This window comes from Mustela nivalis, assembly GCF_964662115.1.
Source record: "Mustela nivalis genome assembly, chromosome: 6".
Lineage (NCBI taxonomy): Eukaryota > Metazoa > Chordata > Mammalia > Carnivora > Mustelidae > Mustela > Mustela nivalis.
This window is the reverse complement of record NC_139025.1, coordinates 88,192,609-88,212,568: the sequence shown is the minus strand read 5'-3', so window position 1 is coordinate 88,212,568 and position 19,960 is coordinate 88,192,609. Positions and strand designations below refer to the sequence as shown.

The 19,960-nt window shown below is 40.0% G+C and overlaps 1 long non-coding RNA gene across 1 annotated transcript; it reads right to left on the bottom strand.

Annotated features, from left to right (window-relative positions):
- Positions 1-4,058: 4,058 nt before the first annotated feature.
- On the bottom strand, positions 4,059-17,053 carry LOC309868198. The gene is made up of 5 exons (XR_014313571.1): positions 16,945-17,053; positions 13,789-13,883; positions 12,665-12,720; positions 11,535-11,671; positions 4,059-4,350 (listed from the first exon to the last, which is right to left on the bottom strand). It is a non-coding gene; the product is annotated as an uncharacterized lncRNA (long non-coding RNA).
- Between the last annotated feature and the right edge of the window lie 2,907 nt (positions 17,054-19,960).

The window sequence follows — 19,960 nt, the reverse complement described above, 5'->3', positions numbered from 1 at the left end:
CTCATGTTATCTTGCTATGAAATTTCCAGTTGTACTCATAAGTCAGTTGCCTTGAACCTTCTGGGGAATACTTTACCCACAGATAATAGAGCTCACGTATCATTTGTTACATGTAAAGAAGAGGTTAGTGAAACTATATAGATTGTAAGACAGTAGAATTAGATGAAAGGAAACAAGTGGAGGGCAACTGGTATTTGAGGGCTGAGTAAGATATCTGAAAAGTACCAACAACTCAAGCAATTATCTGAGGCAAACAGAAATGAGGCACAGAACTGTCAACCAATGAGAAGGATGCAATTCTTTAGCATGGGGAGTGGGGTAAAAAAAAAAAAAATACCTCTTCCTTGGAACAACACAAATTCAATTCAAAATCCATTCAGCTAGCTTCCTTTGATACCTAGTAGTGATCCAGATGTAGAATTTGGTTTAGTTTTAATCCCAAGATACATATATTTTATGTCATTAAGACTTCCAGGCACCTTAGAGAGCCTAAGTCCATTCTTAGGAATTCTTTAAATAAATGTTGGCCTCATAGTTATTTCTTGATTTTACTTGCATATCTTTTTCTTAACCCCTGTATTAAAGATGACCCAGAAAAATTACAAAGCTAGCATATATTTTAATACTGGGTGAAGAGGGAAGGGAAGTAGATTTTCAAAATCTCTAAATAAAACAGAACTAGGTAATAAATGCTCTTTTTAAAAATATTTTATTTATTTATTTGACAGATATCACAAGTAGGCAGAGAGATAAGCAGAGAGAGAAAAGGAAGCAGGCTCCCTGCTGAGCAGAGAGCCGGATGCGGGGCTCCATCCCAGGACCCTGGGAACATGACCTGAGCCGAAGGCAGAGGCTTTAACCCACTGAGACATCCAGGTGCCCTGTAATAAATGCTCTTATATTTAATCTAAGGATTTGAACATTCAATTAGAAGTAGATATGAGTAAAAATGGAGTAAAATGGCGTAAAATGGCATATAGTTTGTCAGCCTTTTTTCAGATGCAAAATCTGTTTTGCAAACCCATTTTCATAAGGAAACCCAAATATGAAAAGGATAAAATTAAAGATTCCCTGGTTGAAGTAAGTACAAGGAACCCACACTCCCATCCAATGTCTGAAACAAGTTTAAGCTGGTCATCATACACCTCCATCAAAGCTGGAGTGATTGATCCTTAAAGCACAGTTTGAAAATCATTGAACAGGAACACCTGGCTGGCTCAGTTAAGTGGCTGTCTCTTGATTTCAGCTCAGGTCATGATCTCATGGTGGTGGGATAAAGCCCAGTGTCAGTCTCCCCACTGAGGGTGGAGTCCGCTTGAGACTCTCTCTCCCTCCCCCCCTCCCCTCCTAGACCTTGAGTTCAAGGTAGTGATGCCACTGCTCTTGATACTCATTATCATTTGCCCAAGTGAAATGAATGCTGGAATATTAACTACAAGGGAAGGGAGTAAGTGACCAGCACCTTAAAAAACCAATCAATATAATTAGTATAAGTTTAAGAAAATCTGCATTTAAAAAAAAACAAACACCCTCCAGTGAGTTTCAAGGCAAGTAAAGATAAATCTGAGAAAGAAAAAAAAAAGGTGCAAACTTTCCCTGATTGCCTCATTTCTTTTTTTTAATACTGTTGAATAATACATGTGTATTTATACATATGTATATATTTGCAAACCACCTCAAATTCTTTTTGGAAAGAGGTGAGAAATGGAGAACAGGGAAAAAGGAGTTCCCCCTCAGGATGGCAGAGCTTAAGAGGATCCTGAACTCACGCCCTCCCACAACCATACCAAATAGACAATTACATTTGAAACAACTTCCTCTGCAAAGAAAGAAAGGCAAAATGGCAGAAAGAAGAAAAAAAAAAAAAAAAAAGGAAGGAAGGAAACTAGAAACTGAGCAACCTGTATGCTTTGGGCCACATCAAACCAGGAAGGAGGCTGGGACACCTCTTGCCATAAGCCCCACCCTTAGTGCTGCTCTCCGTCATGGGGAGGAAGCGCAACACCCAGAGCTTCCTTCTGAAGAGCGAAGGGTTCGAAGGGCACCTGAGTCACTCCTAGGTCTTTAAGATCTGCACCTGAGAAACAAGCCCCCAAAACGTGTAGCTTTGAACGGGGCTCGCTTCCACAAGACCCACCGGCTCCAAGGATCTGAGAAACCGCTCTTAAAGGATTCTCGCCCTTGGACTTACCTGCTTCAGGGTCCAGCACGGAGGCAGCCACAGAACGACGCCGAACTGTGCCTAGGAAAGGCTCGCTCGCTTTTTGCTTGTCATGGAGCTCGGGGCAGAGGGGCAGGCGTGGGCTTTGAAACGCCTGTGGGGCCTCGTCCCCGCTCTCGCCCCAGGCTAGCAGGCGCCATCTTCGTCTGCTCGCTCTCCCTCCAGGGGCCATCCTCACCAGCTCGCTCTCCCTCCGCCGCGCGCCTGAGCGCCAGCAGGCCTTGAAGGGGAGCTTTTACACGGGTCTGGTGCCCGGGTCTTTGCACCCGTGGCCCAGAGGATGTCCGTGACCTCCTGGCTCTGGCGACCAGGGGGGGCTTGTGTTCCTGGGTCCCACGGGACTGTTGTAACAACTGGAGAGCTAGTTCCCCGCCGGCTGCCCGCGCCAGAGCCCGCACAGACAGCGGGCTGGCCTGATGCAGCGTTTCTGCGAAAAAGGCCTCTTTGCTTGTTCTGGAGCCTCGGCCTGAGGGGAGGGAATCTGATCTGATGCACCTCTGGAGGCCTGACAGGACACTGTCCTTGGATGCAGACCACAGACCTGTCTTTGAGCTCTCGCTCTGCCCTAGCTGGCGGGCGCCATCTTCCTGCTCTCCTCCTTCCGGCTCCAGAATGCTGGGAACTCCCGGACGGGAGCGTTTCCAAGTGCCTGGTGCCCCATCTTTACCACTGCTGCCCAAGGAACGCCCCCTCGATCACCTGGCTGTTGAAGCCTGGGGCACTAAAACTTTAAGTCCTGTAGGACTGTATATATCTGCTTACTGCCTGAGAGTCTGGCTTCCCATCAGTCTAAATCTAGGTATAGACAGAACCTCCTCCCCTTTGGGACCTTGACTGGTCTTGGCATACCCTCAACTACTGGGAGCCATTAAAATACAATAGGCTGCTTGAACAATCACAAAGGTTTGAAAGACAACCCTGTGCTAGGGCAGGGTTGAAGGATAAGGTTCATCTCCTAGGGGAGACCCTCCCCCAAGACTGGGAGAGATTGCTGTTTTACCCGACGCTTAGAAAGCAAACAGAGAATCAAGCAAATGCACAGAGGGAAGGAGGGAAGAAAGACTGCAATGACAATATGGAGAAAGAAATGGAGTCTGTGATAAAACGGATAAAGATCCAGGGATAGGGCGCCTTGGTGGTCAGTTAAGTCCTTTGGCTCAGGTCATGATCCCAAGGTGGTGGGATCAAGCTCACTGCCCTGCAGGAGGCCTACTTCTCCCTCCCCCACTCCCCCTGCTTGTGTTCCCTCTCTGCCTGTCTCTGTCAAATAAAATCTTTTTTAAAAATTAAAAATCTATATATATCCAGGGATCAAGAGAGGTAAATACAGGTAAAATTCAGCCACTAGTTCATTAACTACGTATTAATCACTAACTTTGTTCTAGGAATCTCATGCCAGGTCTTAGGGATACAAAGATGAGAGGACTTCTAGGTGCCTGGAGCTGACGGAAACAGGGATGTCCTGTTGCAGAATTACAAAGAGTGCCCTCTGTAGAGTTGTGCAGTGAGATGGCCATAGGAATGCAAACCAGACTTGAACAATTACATGTAATAGGTATTATAAGAGTCATGAAATCTGTGGGAGCAAAGAGAGCAACTGAAATTACCCAAGTGAGTTAGGGATGGCCTTACAGAGTAGGTGGTATCTGAGCTGACTTCAGAAAATGAGTGGAGGGTTGCCAGGCAGAGAAGGAGGAAGGGTCTAGCAGGCATTGTGTCAGGAATATAAAACTTTTCTAATACCTCAAATCTGTGTTCTTTAGGATGCCTATTTTAAAAATAAGCAACCTAGTATGCAATTAGGTAATTTTCTTAAAGTCACGAAGTCAATGAAAACTCACTTATAAACTCACTTTAATCAAGATTTTAAAGTGTCTTGCTTTTTCATTTCAGTAATAAGGACAACCAACTTAAAATCCCTCTCTGAATTGCTTGTCGCTCTCGCCATGTGGAAATATTAAATGCTGTGTAGAAACACTGGAAGTTTCCAGGAAAGTTCGTGCATTTTATCCAACTTCTCGTTCCTTCTGAACAGTAGCAAAAAGTTAAAAGAAGTCAGTAGGACAAGTCAGCTATTTAGTGGAATTCGATGCAGGTCACAGTGCCTCTTTGCTTTAGAATTTAAAAATCTAGAGGTGAGAAAGGTTTAGGTAATAATTAGCCTCAGACTCAATGGTAGGGCATGAAATTCACAGCACTTCTGCAGCAAAAAGGTCATCTGGTCTACAAGCAATCTCAGAACCCAGAATTTGCTGTTCTGCCTTCTCTAACAACACTGGACAGAGAAAAAAGTAGCTTTCTTTACTAAATGTTCAGCATAAAAAGCAATTTGCCTTAAGAGTGAAGCAACTTTAGGGGCACCTGGGTGGCTCAGTCATTAGGCATCTGCCTTTGGTTCTGGTCATGATTCCAGGGTCCTGGGATCAAGCCCCTCACTGGGCTCCTTGCTTGTCAGGAAGCCTGCTTCTCCCTCTCCCCCTCCCCCTGCTTGTGTTCCCTCTCTTGCTGTGTTTCTCTCTGTCAAATAAATAAATAAAATCTTAAAAAAAAAAAAAAAGAGTGAAGCAACTTTAAAGACTTAAATTTAGAGCTAAGAAGAAAATGAAGAAATAAAAGAAAATAAACCAAGGGTTCTAGAGTAGTGTTTTGATCTTTTGAAAGTAATTTGAACACTTGCAAAGCATGTTTCCAAGATGTAGTATTTCCTTAGCTGCCATGATTTGTCATCTGGGTCAGATGATAAATATGCTAAATATGCTCAGACTATTGGTTTTATCATTTAAATCTTTTAAAATTTGCTTTAAGAAGTGTGTGAGATTTCCCATGAGAAAGTATAGCACTGAAAAATCAGACCTCCTTGGTTTAAATTCTAACTTCAGCCTGCTTCCCTGTATAACTCTGGCAAATCACTAACTCTCTCTAAACCATAGTCCCCTTTACTGCAAACATGAGGCTAATAATAGTTACCACCTCACAGGTTCCATAACAAGGATGAATTCAGAGGATCTGTGCAGATAACCTATCACATCTTAATCACTCAGTAAATAAACTATTTTTCTCCATTTTACTCCTGATATTTTCACTCTAAATTGATGGTAGGAAGAGATTTCTGAGAGTGCTTAGGTTTTTGTTTTGGGGTTTTTTTTAAAGATTTTATTTATTCATTTGACAGAGATCACAAGTAGGCAGAGAGGCAGGTGGCGGTGGGGTGGGGGGGGGGGTGCTCCCTGCTGAGCAGAGAGCGGGATGCAGGGCTCTATCCCATGACTCTGCGATCATGACCCAAGCCAAAGGCAGAGCCCTTAACCCACTGAGCCACCCAAGTGCCCCGAGTGCTTAGTTTTAATACAGTTGCACTCCTATTTTATTTTGAGCTGCTTATCTTAATAGCTACAAAACATCTCTTTCTTCTTTTACCCCTAGTGTTAGAAAGCCTTAAGCAATGAATTTCAGTAGAGATGCAAGGGGTAAAGTGTGAATATATGCAAGAATATTTGAGAGAAGGAATAAAGAAAAGAAAGATCAAATGGATTAAAAATAATTGAAAAGGAACAATTGTATTTAGAAAAATCTTCTAGTTATTGGTAAGGATCATTAAATAAGGGAAAGAAGAATCAGTTGGCTAACACAACTCCAGATCACAGTCTCCCTACCTCTCCACAGGTTTGGATTACACTGGAGTCACAAACTATTGTGTACCCACATCACCACTACCTAGTCAGGGCCAGCTCCTGACCCTCACCATCAGTGACACAGGTCCTTTAGGTTGCCTAACTTATCTAATCAGTCTAGGTGAGTCTAGGTAGGAAATAGATGCATTAAGATGTTTTTTAATCTTTAAAAATTAAAGGGAGGCCATTGTTTGGGAGCAGAGGAGTAAGTAAAAATGTAAACTTCTATCCCTGAACCTCAGTCAATGAATGGTAAACAGTTGGCTGTTGCTTACTGTACTTGATTTTAACTTTTTCTAGCAAGAAAAGTATCCCTTAATGTAGAAATGACTAATGACATAAGAAAGTGCTTGATTAATGACCAATCATTCTGTCTCCAGCTGTGAAGCAGGCTCACCTTGAAAACCTCTGGGAGAGTCTACTTGAAGCAGTGGTTTCATTTCAAAGGAAACCAAAGCACAGAGATGGAAGAGTAGGGGAAAATAGGATAGGAATAGTTAGGAAAATCTTTCCCCTAAGTCTTCTTTAGAGTCTTCTAAAAGGAGAGCACAGAAAGGAAAATACATAAATGAAATAAGTTCAAGTATAGTAGGAATCAAAGTTGAAATGAAAAGTCAAGGATTTGAGAGTCAAGAAACCTATCTCTCTTGTTTACTTCAGCTGTGACTCTTTTATAAAATGTTGAAGAGGGTCACTGAAACTTTCAGCACTCAGTTTCCCTAACTGTAGTGCAAAGCCTAAAGGTTCCCTGCTGAGAACAGCTAGACTAGCAAAAAAAAATAAATAAACATCCACATTTGGGTGCTAATTGGATGGCCCAGTTTAATAGAACTTATTAAAAATTATTGGGAAGTAAAAAAAATCATTGGGGAGAAAAATCTTTGGTTTGATAATAAAAAGAGAGAATTTCTATAAGAAGAAACAGACAAAATCATAGAGATCCAGTGACTCTTATTTACTTGGTAGAATTAGAATGGTTACCCTTCATCCTATAAGGGAAATGCTTGAGAAGTTTGGGGACTGATAGACTGATCTGACTGATGCATATTCTGTTTTGTTCAACAAAATATGCATCAACATAATATTTTACACATTATACAACATAATATTTTACACACATTGCATTTTTTTAAATTTTGAAGACAGAAATTAATCTTTTCCTAGCCAAAATATTTTAATAATAACCACTGCCAAAGGAAATGTAGGAAAGGTACCAATAACCTTTCCAATAAATGTAGGAAAGGTAACAATAACTATTGTCAAAGGAAAGGTAGAAACCATGTTTTGATCCCATTTCTCTCCCTACCCACTGCCTACCACCAAATAATTTACATTTTCTATGGCAAAGTATGCCTCAGTGCTGAGAAAAGACCAATGATTTGGCTCCTTTTCAAATTATAACAAGTCTATATTTTCTAGGATTTTAGAGATCCTACTCTGAAGCCCATTGTTCATGTAGTTGCAAAGTCCTATCTCTCCATTTCCCTCATCAGAACCCCATAGCTCTACCAACAAGTTGATCACTGTCAGCAGTACCATCACCAGCTAGGTATCCACTCCCAACTTTGCCATGGCAGTCAGCCAGCTTTTCCCCTACTGTCCTCCCACCACCAGTCTTCTGACTGATGCACTCAGCAACCACGCCCAGAAGTCAATGCAAGTTGGCCAGCTAGTGCTTACCAAGCCAAAGCTCTGTGCCCAGTACCATGCAAAGCACAAAAGGACACATAAAAAATCCTAGACATACTTTATAATCACAAAGAGCTCACAGACTTGTTGAGAAACAGATAAAGTTTGAGAGGATAAGACAGTAAAAACTGCCAATGTGACATGGTAAAAACAATGGTCACAGCGATGATAATGGTGGTGGTGGTGGTGGCGATTAGGTAGGATCTCAAATTTAACTTCTCTCTCTTTTTTTTTTTTTTTTTACGATTCTATTTATTTATTTATTTGACAGGCAAGGGATCAGAAGTAAGCAAAGAGGCAGACAGAGAGAGAGAGAGAGGAGGAAACAGGGTCCCTGCTGAGTAGAGAGCCCAATGCAAGGCTCGATCCCAGGACCCCGAGATCATGACCTGTGCCGAAGGCAGAGGCCCAAACCACTGAGCCACCCAGGCTCCCCATAGTAATCCTTTGAGATAATACTCAGCTGCATGCTGCCCATTTTCCAAAAAAGTAAAATCTTTGAAAGGAATAGTCCTCTCTATCCAGCTGGTTTTGTGTAGCTCTGAGCAAATTTTGCTCCATCTATGGCCTTTAATAATATTATCATCTCTCCCAAAACTAGATTTATTTCTATCTAGCTTCAATTACCATAAACGAAAATAAATAAATAAATAAATAAATAGCGTGTTTATAACAGGTGTGTAGAGCAGGCCTTGTTATTCTTGACCCAATAAACTAAGACCCAGAGAGTTCACCAATATTTTAGAATAACTGTTATGAGCTGAATTGTGTCCCCCAAAAATTCATATGTCACAGTCCTAACTCCCCCTATCTCAGCCTGTAATTATATTTGAAGATAGAGTCTTTAAAGAAGTAATGAAATGAGTTCATTCAGCTGGGCCCTAATATAGTATCACTGTGTCCTTATAAAAAAGATGAAATTTGGGTACTGAGAGGCATAGCAGGAAGACCATGTGAATACACTGGGAGAAGATGAACATCCAACAAGCCAAGGAAAGAGACCTCGGAAAAAACTCACCCTGGCAACACAGTGATCTCAGATGTCTGGTCTCCAAAAGTGTGTTTAGACTACCCAGTCTGTAGTATTTTGTTATGGCAGCCCTAGCAAACTTATACAGCAGGCAACCTCTAAAAAACCTCTCTAGTACATTCAAATGTACAACAAAAAAACAGGGGTTTTGTCTCTTTTGTTACCAGCATTAGGTTTTGCATACTTCAGCAATGTCTGCCACAACAGGTGTTCAATAATATTTGTTGAATTAATGAATGAACACAATCTTTTTAGTGAATTCACATTATAAATTTAGCGCAATGTACCAACCCAAGCAGAAAATCAAACTAGAAAAGTGACTCCCTCAACCGAGGGGAAAAATCTACAGCAAATAATCCACTGAAAATGGACAGAGGAACTAAATAGACGCTTTTCCAAAGATGACATCTAGATGTTCAAAATCATTAATCATCAGAGAAATGAAAATCAAAAACACAATGAGCTATCACCTCATACCTGTCAAAATGGCTAGAAGCAGAAAGACAAGAAATAACAATTATCAGCAGGATGTGGAGAAAAAGGAATGTTGGTGGAAAAATAAATTTTTCAGGGGCGCCTGGGTGGCTCAGGAAGTTAAGCCTTTGCCTGCGGCTCAGATCATGACCCCGGGGTCCTGGGATCAAGCCCCACATTGGGCTCTCTGCTCAGCAGGGAGCCTGCTTCCCTCTCTCTCTGTCTCTGCCTGCCTCTCTGCCTACTTGTGACCTCTGTCAAATAAATAAATAAAATCTTTAAAAAATAAATGAATAAAGAAATAAATTTTTCAGCCACTATGGAAAATAGTATGGAGGTTCTTCAAAAAATTTAAAAAAGAAATACCATATAATCCAATAATTCCACTGGTGGGTAGTTACCCAAAGAAAACAAAAATACCAATTCGAAAAGATATATACATCCCTATGTTTATTGCAGCATTATTTACAATAGCCAAGATATGGAAATGACCCAAGGGTCTATTGATAAATGAATGGATTAAGAAGATATGTGGTATATATATACACAACAGAATATTACTCAGGCATTAAAAAAGTGAGATCTTATAATTTGTGACAAGATGGATGGACCTACAGGGTATTATGCTAAGTGAAATATGTCAGAGAAAGACAAATACTATATGATTTCACTTACATGTAGAGTCTAGAAAACAGCAAATGAATAAGCAAATAAAAAGCAGAAACAGACCCATAAATAGAGAGAGGAAAATAGTAGTCACCAGAGGAGATGGGGGTTGAAGATGGGCAAAATGAATGAAGGATAGTGGAGGCTGGGGAGTACAGGTTTCCAGTTATGGAATGAATAAGTCACAGGAATAAAAGGTACAGCACAGGGAATATAGTCAATGATATTGTAATAGCATCGCATGGTGACAGATGGTAGGTACACTTGTGCTGAGCATAGCATAACATATAAAATTGTCAAGACACTGTGTTGTACACCTGAGACTAATGTAACACTGTATGTCAACTATGATTCAATAAATAAATAAATAATTCTACATTTTTATGCTAGGTAATTTCTAATGATTGTTTAAAAAAAATTTTTTTTAAAGGCGTGCCTAGGTGGCTTAGTTGGTTAAATGTCTACCTTCAGCTCAGATCAGGGTCTGATCCAATCCCAGGGTTCTGGGATTGGGCTCTGCATCAGTCTCCCTGTTTTGCAGGGAACCTGCTTCTTCCTTTAGTTCTGCCTGCCACTCCCTCTCCAACTTCTGCTTGTTCTCTCTCTCTCTCTCTGCCAAATAAATAAATACAACCTTAAAATTATAACTTAAAAGAAATTTTTTAAGATCAAAACAACAAAAAGCCGCAAATGTCATTATTTCTATAAATGTTACTAAGTTATATCCTTGAGGTAAAAACCTCAAATTATGGAGAGGTGACAAAAATATTTTATTTGACTTTTCATATATGTTTGTATAGCCAGAGTCCTCCTAAAGTCGATGCCTTATTTTTTTTTTTAGATTATTTATTTATTTATTTGAGAGAGAGACAGTGAGAGAGAACATGAGCGAGGAGAAGATCAGAGGGAGAAGCAGACTCCCCAAAGAGCTGGGAGTCCGATGCGGGACTCGATCCCGGGACTCCAGGATCATGACCTGAGCCGAAGGCAGTCGTCCAATCAACTGAGCCACCCAGGTGCCCCGATGCCTTATTTTTTTCTATCACTGTCTCACTGATCTCTTCCAAATCTTGCTGGTTATTAGAAATACATTTAGCTCCATTTTATAAATAGAGAAAGTAAATTAGCAATTTAAAGACTATTCTTCAGTATTTGAGAGCAGGCTCATAGGGAAGGCAGTTGAACCAAATGAAGACAGTTATATAGGTGCACTTGGGAGAGGTAGGGGAGAGGACAGGAAGGAAAGAATGGAGGGGAATCACAGTATTCGTGGCCCCCTCATGAATTTAATCATAACCAGAGTTCAGCAATTTACAACCTTTTCACATTCTGTCCAAAGTGTTTGGTTCCTTAAGTATCTCCATGATCTAATTAGAAGGCCTTGACCTCTAGGTCCTTCCTTCCTTCCTTTCTTTCTTTCTTTTTTTTTTTTTTCTTTCTTTCTTTCTTTCTTTTTCTTTCATTCTTTCTCCAGTAACTACTTGTAGAGCATCTACTATGTGCAAGACACTCTTAGAGGCCCTAGTAATGCTACTGTGAACAAAGCAGACATAAATTTCCCTGCCCTTACAGAGCTTATATTCTAGTGGTGGAGATAGAAAAATAAAAATGATACATAAATATACAACATACTAGATAGTATTAGGTGCTAAGGAGACAAAATAAAACAGGGATAAAGGATATAAAATGTGAGTGGTGGGTTAAAATAATAGGTTAGTCAAGAAAAGTATCAAGGTGAGAGAGGAGGCCAACTATAGGAGAGAACACTGAAACACATTCTTACCTTCTCAAACAGTATCCTGGGCTCCGCATTCCAACAGCCTGGCTTCCATTCACAGCGCCTCTCTTTATTGTGTGAATTTGAGCAGATTACCCAAGTTTTCTGTGTCTTAAATTCTTTATAAAATGAGGATAATTATGCTAAAATTGTAGAGTTGTAAGAAATTAGTGCAAAAAAAGTCAAGTGCTTAAAACAGTGCCTGACCTATATGATTTCAATAAATATTAGTTTTTATAATTGCTTTATTATTATTATTATTATTTCTGGGATTTGATTTTAACATTGTAAAAATAAGGCTAAATAAAGCCAGACTACCTCACTAGACTGTTGTGGAAATCAGATGAGAGAAGACAAATGAAGAGTTCTTGGAGCCTTGGTCACAGTAAGTGCTAAATGTATGCTTCTTGTTCTTGTCACTGTTATAACCAGGTGAAATTTTTCTTTCCTTAACTGCAATAACATTCTTCTTGGAAAAAGAGTCTTTGGGAATAGAAAGTGAAATCCTAAGGGCATGGACATATGTCTACAATAACCTAAGGAAGAAAAAGAAAGGAGAGCTAGTTAAGTTACTCTGCACTTGAAAACAACAGGGCGGAGTACTGGAAGAAAAGGGAAAGCAGATGAGAAAAGGGGAAAAGAAGGAGATAGGACCCAAGGAGATATTGAGGCTAGGGCTTTTACAGGGTGAAAGAACTGAGCACCTTCTGTAAAGATGAGCTAGCGGAGAAACATTTTACAGAAGGGCGCCTGAAATTCAATTGGAAATTGTTTTGTTGTAACATGAACTTTTCTTGTTTGCCCATGCCACCAAAATCTTTACTGAAGACAATTATGCTAACAAGTGCTTTGTATGAATAAGTCTCTTGTGCAGATTGGGAAAGGTTTGGTGAGCCAGAAGTGACCATGAAAATATAAACTCAACAGGGGTTTGAAGAAATCTTAGAGAGGATTTCTATAGGGAATAGATAGAGCCTTTAGACAATCTTACCTAGTTCTCTGACATCTGAATGACAAAATTAAAAATAATGATCACAGCATTAGAAGGTAGGAGTGTGTGTGTGTGTGTGTGTGTGTGTGTGTGTGTGTGTGTGTGTATTGGTGATAGAGGAGAGTAGATATTATGGAAATCTTACACAATGGTGGAGACTGGTTTAAGTAGTCTCTGTAAGTCTTTTGTCTGATGCTGGAGCTTGAAGTCCACAGGGCAAGTCATTAGGAAGAGAAGAGAAGACCTAAATTATGGGTGAGCAAGTACAATCTGGAGCCCACAAGGACAAGGACAAACTGGAACCTATATCAGTTATAGCAACCTCTAACCTTAATGATATGACAGTACTTCCTTGAAGAAGCCAGGAACCTTTATCACAGAACTATATATATATATATAAGCCCCAAAATCAGAGAACTTAAAGGAGGATCCCAGGACAGGTGGTTGCTGTTTCACTTTCAACTTCCAGACCCATTGTGAACATGTCTCTTGTGGCCTATCCCAACCAAACACATTCAAGGAAGGGATTTCTAGGGAATATAATTCAACCTAGCCGAGTTGACATATGACAAAGCCAGGACACTCATAATTTTCACTATTGTATGAGCTAGTTATATCATCCCCAATTGTAATTGAGAAAAATGAGGTTTGGGTGAAGGTAGGTAACTCGCCTGGAGTCACAGAGCTAGTAAATGGCAGAGCTAAAATTCCAAATCCCTCTACTTTGCCTAATTAGACATATTAAGTAATATTGGTGCAAGTGGGAATAGTGATTTAATAGATATCCCAAGAGGAAACCTCCAGTATTCTTAAGTTTTATAAGAACTCCTTACAAATATAAAACACTTTGTAGTTTTCAATATTGTTCCTTATAAACTTTTCTTCTGAATCCTAACAACACTGTGAAAAAGGTAAGAGAATTTATTATCAATATTACATAGGTGAGGAAATTAATTATTTATACTTTCCTAAAACTACACAGCCAGTGGCAGAGCCAACTCTAGAAGCCAATTCTCCTGACTTAGCCCATTATTCCAGAGCTCCATTCAAATCAGAGTAGATGGTCAGAGTTGACAAATCAACCGGAAAAGAAAGGGAAGGAAAGATAACAAAAGACCCTACACAATAAATCTAGTGGCAATTCCGTTAAAAAATTTTTAAACTCAGTGTCCCAGATCTCCTCCTTGTCTGGCACAGGAGTTTACTTACCTACCTCATCCTTATTTTCATCCGTATCCCAGTAACAGAAACAAAACAGTTCCTCATTACCTGACATGATGCACGAGGTTCTGAGTCCTTCTGGGTTTTGAGGACAGGTGGTGGGCACTGAGTCCGTCCATTTTAGGGAGAAACAATGGTATTATCTGTGAAAGGAGCCCAAATCCCACCTTTGTTTTACCAAAAAATAGAGATTCCCTCCTAAATATTTTGAATGTTGTAGCTTGATTTTATTCATTCCTTCTACAAATGTTTGTGGAACTTCTATCATGAGTAAGCGGAATATAAGGCAGTCTGTGGATACAACGTGAATCAAACATGGATTCCACCATGAAGGAACTTATAGGAAGTAAATGGGTGAGGTTTGAACATAAATCTATATATCACAAAATGTTGTAAGAGAAATTATAAAGTGCTATGGGAGTTCAGTTAAACATAATTACCTGTGGTTAGGGATACTAATGGAAGGCTTTATAGAACTAGAACTTGAAGATATTGTCTAAGGAAAGCCGCTTTGAAAACATGGAGTCATTTAGATTGGCTGGTGCACCTGGCATGTGACACAGAGAAGTGGGAAATACAGTTAGAAGGGTAGATTGGGAGTAATAGGAAATAAAGTTAGAAGGGTAAATTGGAGCCAGATTTGGTGAGCTTTGAAAGTTCTGATAAGGAATTTAAAATCATGTGTGGACAATTGAAATTCTCAAAGATTGCTGGGGCAACTTGACACACTTGGATTAACTGTGGTTTGTAAAGTTTAAAGAAAAGCAAATCTCAACTAATTTTCAATACCAATTAAACATCATGAAATAAATAAAGATTTATTAATTCGTATTAATTATAGGTAACTTATTAATCCTTATTAATAATTCTTATTAATTAGAGGTAATTTATTAGTTCTGGCAATTATCCTTTCTGATGAATCCCTCATCCTCAATGATGAATGCCTGGGTTTGGATAGAGTAAGGCAAGAAAGAGAAATGTCCCACTGATAACTAGATCGAATGTTAAGCTTAATTTCCTCAAACCACAGCATAACACTATTTTGTTGTCTTCAGTTATTGTTTTCTATAAGCCAATGGCCCTTGACTGGAAGAGAAATCCCCAGCCCATCTGAAGTTCTAGTAGAGGGAAAATAAAAACAGTCAAATCAGGACCTAATTTTCTGATGGATAGAAGCCATTACAAGGATGGTTGCCTCTGGAAGTATCTCAAGAGGACTCACATCAAGTCCATTCACTTCAATGACTAGGAAAATGAATAAACTTAGGGTAGACAGCTCATGAAGTTATCCATCCCTGTATCATCCAGCAGTCATATGATAATGTCCTAAGCTATAGTCATTGTATAACATCCATGTGAATCTTTATCCTCATGAGAGAAAATAAATCCAGTCGTTATACTAGCACTGTGTCCTAAAAAATATTTCACAGACTGAGACTATGAAAGAACACAGAAAATTTTTAATTAGTCCTTTAAATATGCATTTCTATGTGTATAAATATACAAGTATACAAAATACATTATTTTAATATTATATTATTTAATTTTATTATTATGTTATTTTTCATTAAAATAACTTTCTTCTTGAAGTGTGAAAATTGTCCATTCCCAATAACATGTTCCAAATATGAACAAGCAAATATCCAATTATCCCAATTTTTACTTTTTCTAGAAAAAAATAGAGACTATAATAGAAACCACCCCCATATGAATAAATGAATAAACTTAGGCTAGACAGCTCATGAACTTATCCATCTCTGCATCAGCCAGCAGTCCATGATAATGTCCTAAGTTAGTGACTGTATAATAGTCACATGAAACTTTATAAATAGGTCATGATGACAACCAACATTTAATTACACATTTTCACACATTTAACAATTAATTTTGACTGAAACTACTTTATAAATACCATTGTCTTCTTTGAGGGGCTTGAAAAGACAAAACTGGAACTCCAAGTCTAGATAGACTGGAGATTCCCCAAGAGAGGAAAGAGAGTGGCCAAACCCACAACCAGGGAGTTGGAAGGTTTCAGTCTTCCCCGAGCCCCCACCACCATTACTGCCCAAACACAAACGAACTCAGTCCCAATTCACCTTGTAAATTTTTTATTTTGTCTCCGCTATTATTCTCCTAATATGAAAACCATTCTCCATTGACGAACTGTTCTTAGGGCGCGGGTGAAGCATATTAGGTTCAGAGAGCAATCAAATGAAAACAAAAGTCTTCCTTTCGCAGAAGTGTTGAGAATACATTCCTTCAGAGTTAAAATTAAACACCCTCATCTGACTTTTTTTTCGTGGCTGCAAACACTGGGTCTGTCTCAGGCCTTCCCTGGCCCTGAAAATTTATACCACTCCACAGAGGCCTCCAAGAGGCAAGAAACGAGCAGAATGAAAATGGAACAAATGATCCACAGCTCCAGTGCTTTGTTTCCAGGAGCAACTAATGTCCACTTCCAGAATCTCTGAGGCTGGAAATAATGGGAACGAGTGAAGGGAACTATGTGGCCCAGAAAAAAAAAAAAAAAATCTGTGGACTGAATGGTTTGTCATTAAATTTCCCCACTGGGTCAACATACTGCCTCTTTGCAGCTCACCATATTTTGCCTAACCTCATCCACATTTAAGTCTATGGAAAGACAGGAGGGCCTTTTATGGGAAAATTCATTCATGTTTGGATTCAGGCGGACCTAAGAACCTTTAACAGCACTGTCATTACCCTGCGGGGCACACCACAGAGCAGCCAGCAAGTTCTCCCTCAATGGGCACAAAATTTCCTCTGGAATTTACAGAACAGAAATCTTAAATACACATCGCCGTAAGAACCAGATTACATAATGTCTCCATCACCCTCCTGACAGCTACAATTATGAGTCAATCTCTGGTTTAAATATGAAACCGGAAGCTCCGTGTTTCCCTCTGACTATGTGGCAGGCTAAGTCCCGCTCTCTGGGCCTGTCAGTTTGGAGATCTGAGCTGCTCCCACAGTCACTAATTTAGCCTGAGACCAAATGACGGGGTAATTAAAAGCAGCGCCCCAGAGACCTGCTCCAGGACCAGATGTTCTCCTTGTTCAACCATTGCCCACATAAGGAACAGAAATAGCCCCCCCCCTTTAATTTTTCCTTTTCTTTATCCTCCTCAGCTAATTTCCGGCTTCTGATCTTTTAATCCCACGAAATAAAAATAAAAGCCCCATTACCCGGAGATGACATGTTATTGAACACACGCCTTTAAGTTGTAATGCACCCTGGCAGTCTCGTCTTTGTACTTGGTGAAGCCTTCCAACTCTGGAGACTTTAAGTTGCCCTGGCAACCTCACATGACTAACAGCTCTAGAGAGCTCCACCTAGCTTCAAGGACTCCAATTGGAGTCAACAGGAGCCACCCCAGCACTTAGAAGCCCAGAGACTTAAGTAAATAGTATTGCTTTTTGGCTTTTAAGGAGCCAAAGACAGGCTGAATGAGGCGTCCCCTCCCCTTTTATTGTCCCAAAGACAGGACAAATAAAAGTCTCCACCCTCACTTCTAGAGAGCCCTGGCTAAGAAGGCCATGGGTCATCTGGTAAATAAAGGAGAGGTCTTCTTTTCACTTTCCTGGCTACTGGACAAATCACAAGATAGGAAAAATGAGAAGTTGAGCTAATAATTGAAATCTCAAAATGAAAGGACAGTATGTAATACAGCTAATCTGATCTTATCAAATCAGATGAACTAGCTTCCATATGTCCTTTGAGATCCGGGGCCTGGTCACTGTCTAAACTGCAGGCTTCCCTAGAATTAAAACACCAACCCTTGAGCACCACCTTGGACATTAAGAGAATAGAGATGCAATTGTAATTCCATGGTCTGTGATTAGAGGCAAGCCACTTTTACCTTTCTGAAGTAACTTCTTAACTTGCAACAGGGAATCCTAGTTTTCACTATCTTTACTTCAAGTACATGTCTCTGCAAATTTCACTCTCACCAACAATTTCTAGGCTTGCACAATTCTAGGTTTGTAAAATAAAAGGTATTACCAAATCCTGAGTATTTCCAGGTAAATAGACATAGTCCTTTTAAAAATAAATAAATCTAAATGGATAAAACATGATTGTTCACATGGGATTTTTTATTTTCATTAATGGAATCAGACAAGAACTTTTAATTCTGGCCTTCAGTGACCTCTTTTGGATTATTCATTATTTGCTAGAGTCAAGGAGATCGATCTAAGCTACTACCTATTAATGACCAATCTGAAATGAGGATAAATCTGCTCTTTAAAAAATCTGATTTGGCTGCCTGGGTGGCTCGTAAGTTAAGCGGCTGCCTCGTGAGTTAAGCGGCTGCCTTCGGCTCAGGTCATGATCCCAGGCGGGGATTGAGCTCCCCATCGGGCTCTCTGCTCAGTGGAAAGCCTGCTTCTCCCTCTCTCTCTGCCTACTTGTGCTCTCTCTATCTCTCTGTCAAATAAATAAATAAAGTTTTTTTAAAAAAATCTGATTAATCAGAAGGAAAGAGAAATAATAATTTGGAGAAAACTCGGCCGTTATTCAAAGGAGGAGCACTGCTACTGATACTGTTGTACAACTTTTGTTCTATCCTAGAATCACTTCACATATGGGATTTGATATGGGTTGGATCCACTTGGCTAAACACACAAGAATGGGACGGTCTGAATAGTCTCAACTGTCAGGGATGTCAAATGACAGCCAAACAGAGCTACATGAGAAGAAATAAAGTTGTGGGCAACTGTGTGCTGGCATGTTGTACTCTGATACAAACAAGAAATTACTGGGTCTCATCTTTTTTTTTTTTTTTTTAAAGATTTTATTTATTTATTTGACAGACAGAAATCACAAGTAGGCAGAGAGGCAGGCAGAGATAGAGGAGGAAGCAGGCTCCCCGCTGAGCAGAGAGCCCGATGCGGGGCTCGATACCTGGATCCTGAGATCATGACCTTAGCCAAAGGCAGAGGCTTTAACCCACTAAGCCACCCAGGCACCCCTGGGTCTCATCTTTAAATTGGACTTAATATTACTCACTTCGTGTGTGTGTGTGAGTGTGTGTGCGCACACACGTATCTACGAAGGCATGCATTATGTGGGAATGGAGGAGATATGAGTGGAGCATCCATTTGCTCATGTGGTCACTTAGGTAGTATTTCCTGCAGATACCTGGATATATATATATCTGAAGGAAGTTCTCTACTATCTCATATTTATGGGCTTCCTGATTGAGATGCAAGAGTGTGCTATTAATTTTTTTTAAGATTTTTATTTATTTTACTTATTTGACAGAGATCAATCACAAGCAGGCAGAGAGAGAAGTAGGGGAAGCAGGCTCCCTGCCGAGCAGAGAGCCCGATTTGGGGCTCGATCCCAGGACCCTGGGATCATGACCTGAGCAGAAGGCAGAGGCTTTAACCCACTGAGCCACCAAGGCGCCCCTGTTAATTTTTTTTTATGGGAAAAGCTTTCATGCATACAAGGCCTCAGGGGAAAACCCTCAAGATAGAGGTCTAAACAAGACCTAACATAACAAGAACCATGGAGACATATTCAGATCAACATATAAGAAAACAATGATGCCCATGATGCATAGCCCTTACTGTTACTGTTCCACGTCCATGGAATATTTAAAGAATGAATGAAGAACAGTCTATGCACACTCCTTGCAAATATGAAATATGATTCACATTTGCCGGAATTAAACATCCATTCCTTGGGAAAGAATGACTCCTTCACCTAAGTGTCCCTTTCTGCCTTGGGTCATTTCAGGAAACATTTGCAGCATGTTTGTGCTCTCAAAAATGTTTTCCTACTCTTCAAGCTTCTACTTAACTTCTGCCTAGACAAGGATCCCCAGTACCCACCTAGCTCCCCCTAGTTCTTGTTTAGATTTGTAAGTGACAGAAAATAGCCAGCCAGTTAGTATTAATTCTTTACATTCCTGGATTTATTCATTCAGTCAACATAGTTGTTGCTGACATGATGATTAGGGACTCCTCTGGGCTCCGAAAACAATGGAATACAAAAGATAGGTTCTTGTTCTCAATGAGGCATATTCTAGTGGAGAGAGAGAGAGAGACATCAGACTATTAGCCCTACTAATAAGTGGTCCCAAGTCAACAAAAAGGGAATCTAGGGGATCTTTTTACACAGACATTTACCTGAGTTCCAGTCCCATACATCTGTCACCTGTGCCAGTAGATAAGGTGCCCACCTCCAATTTAGATA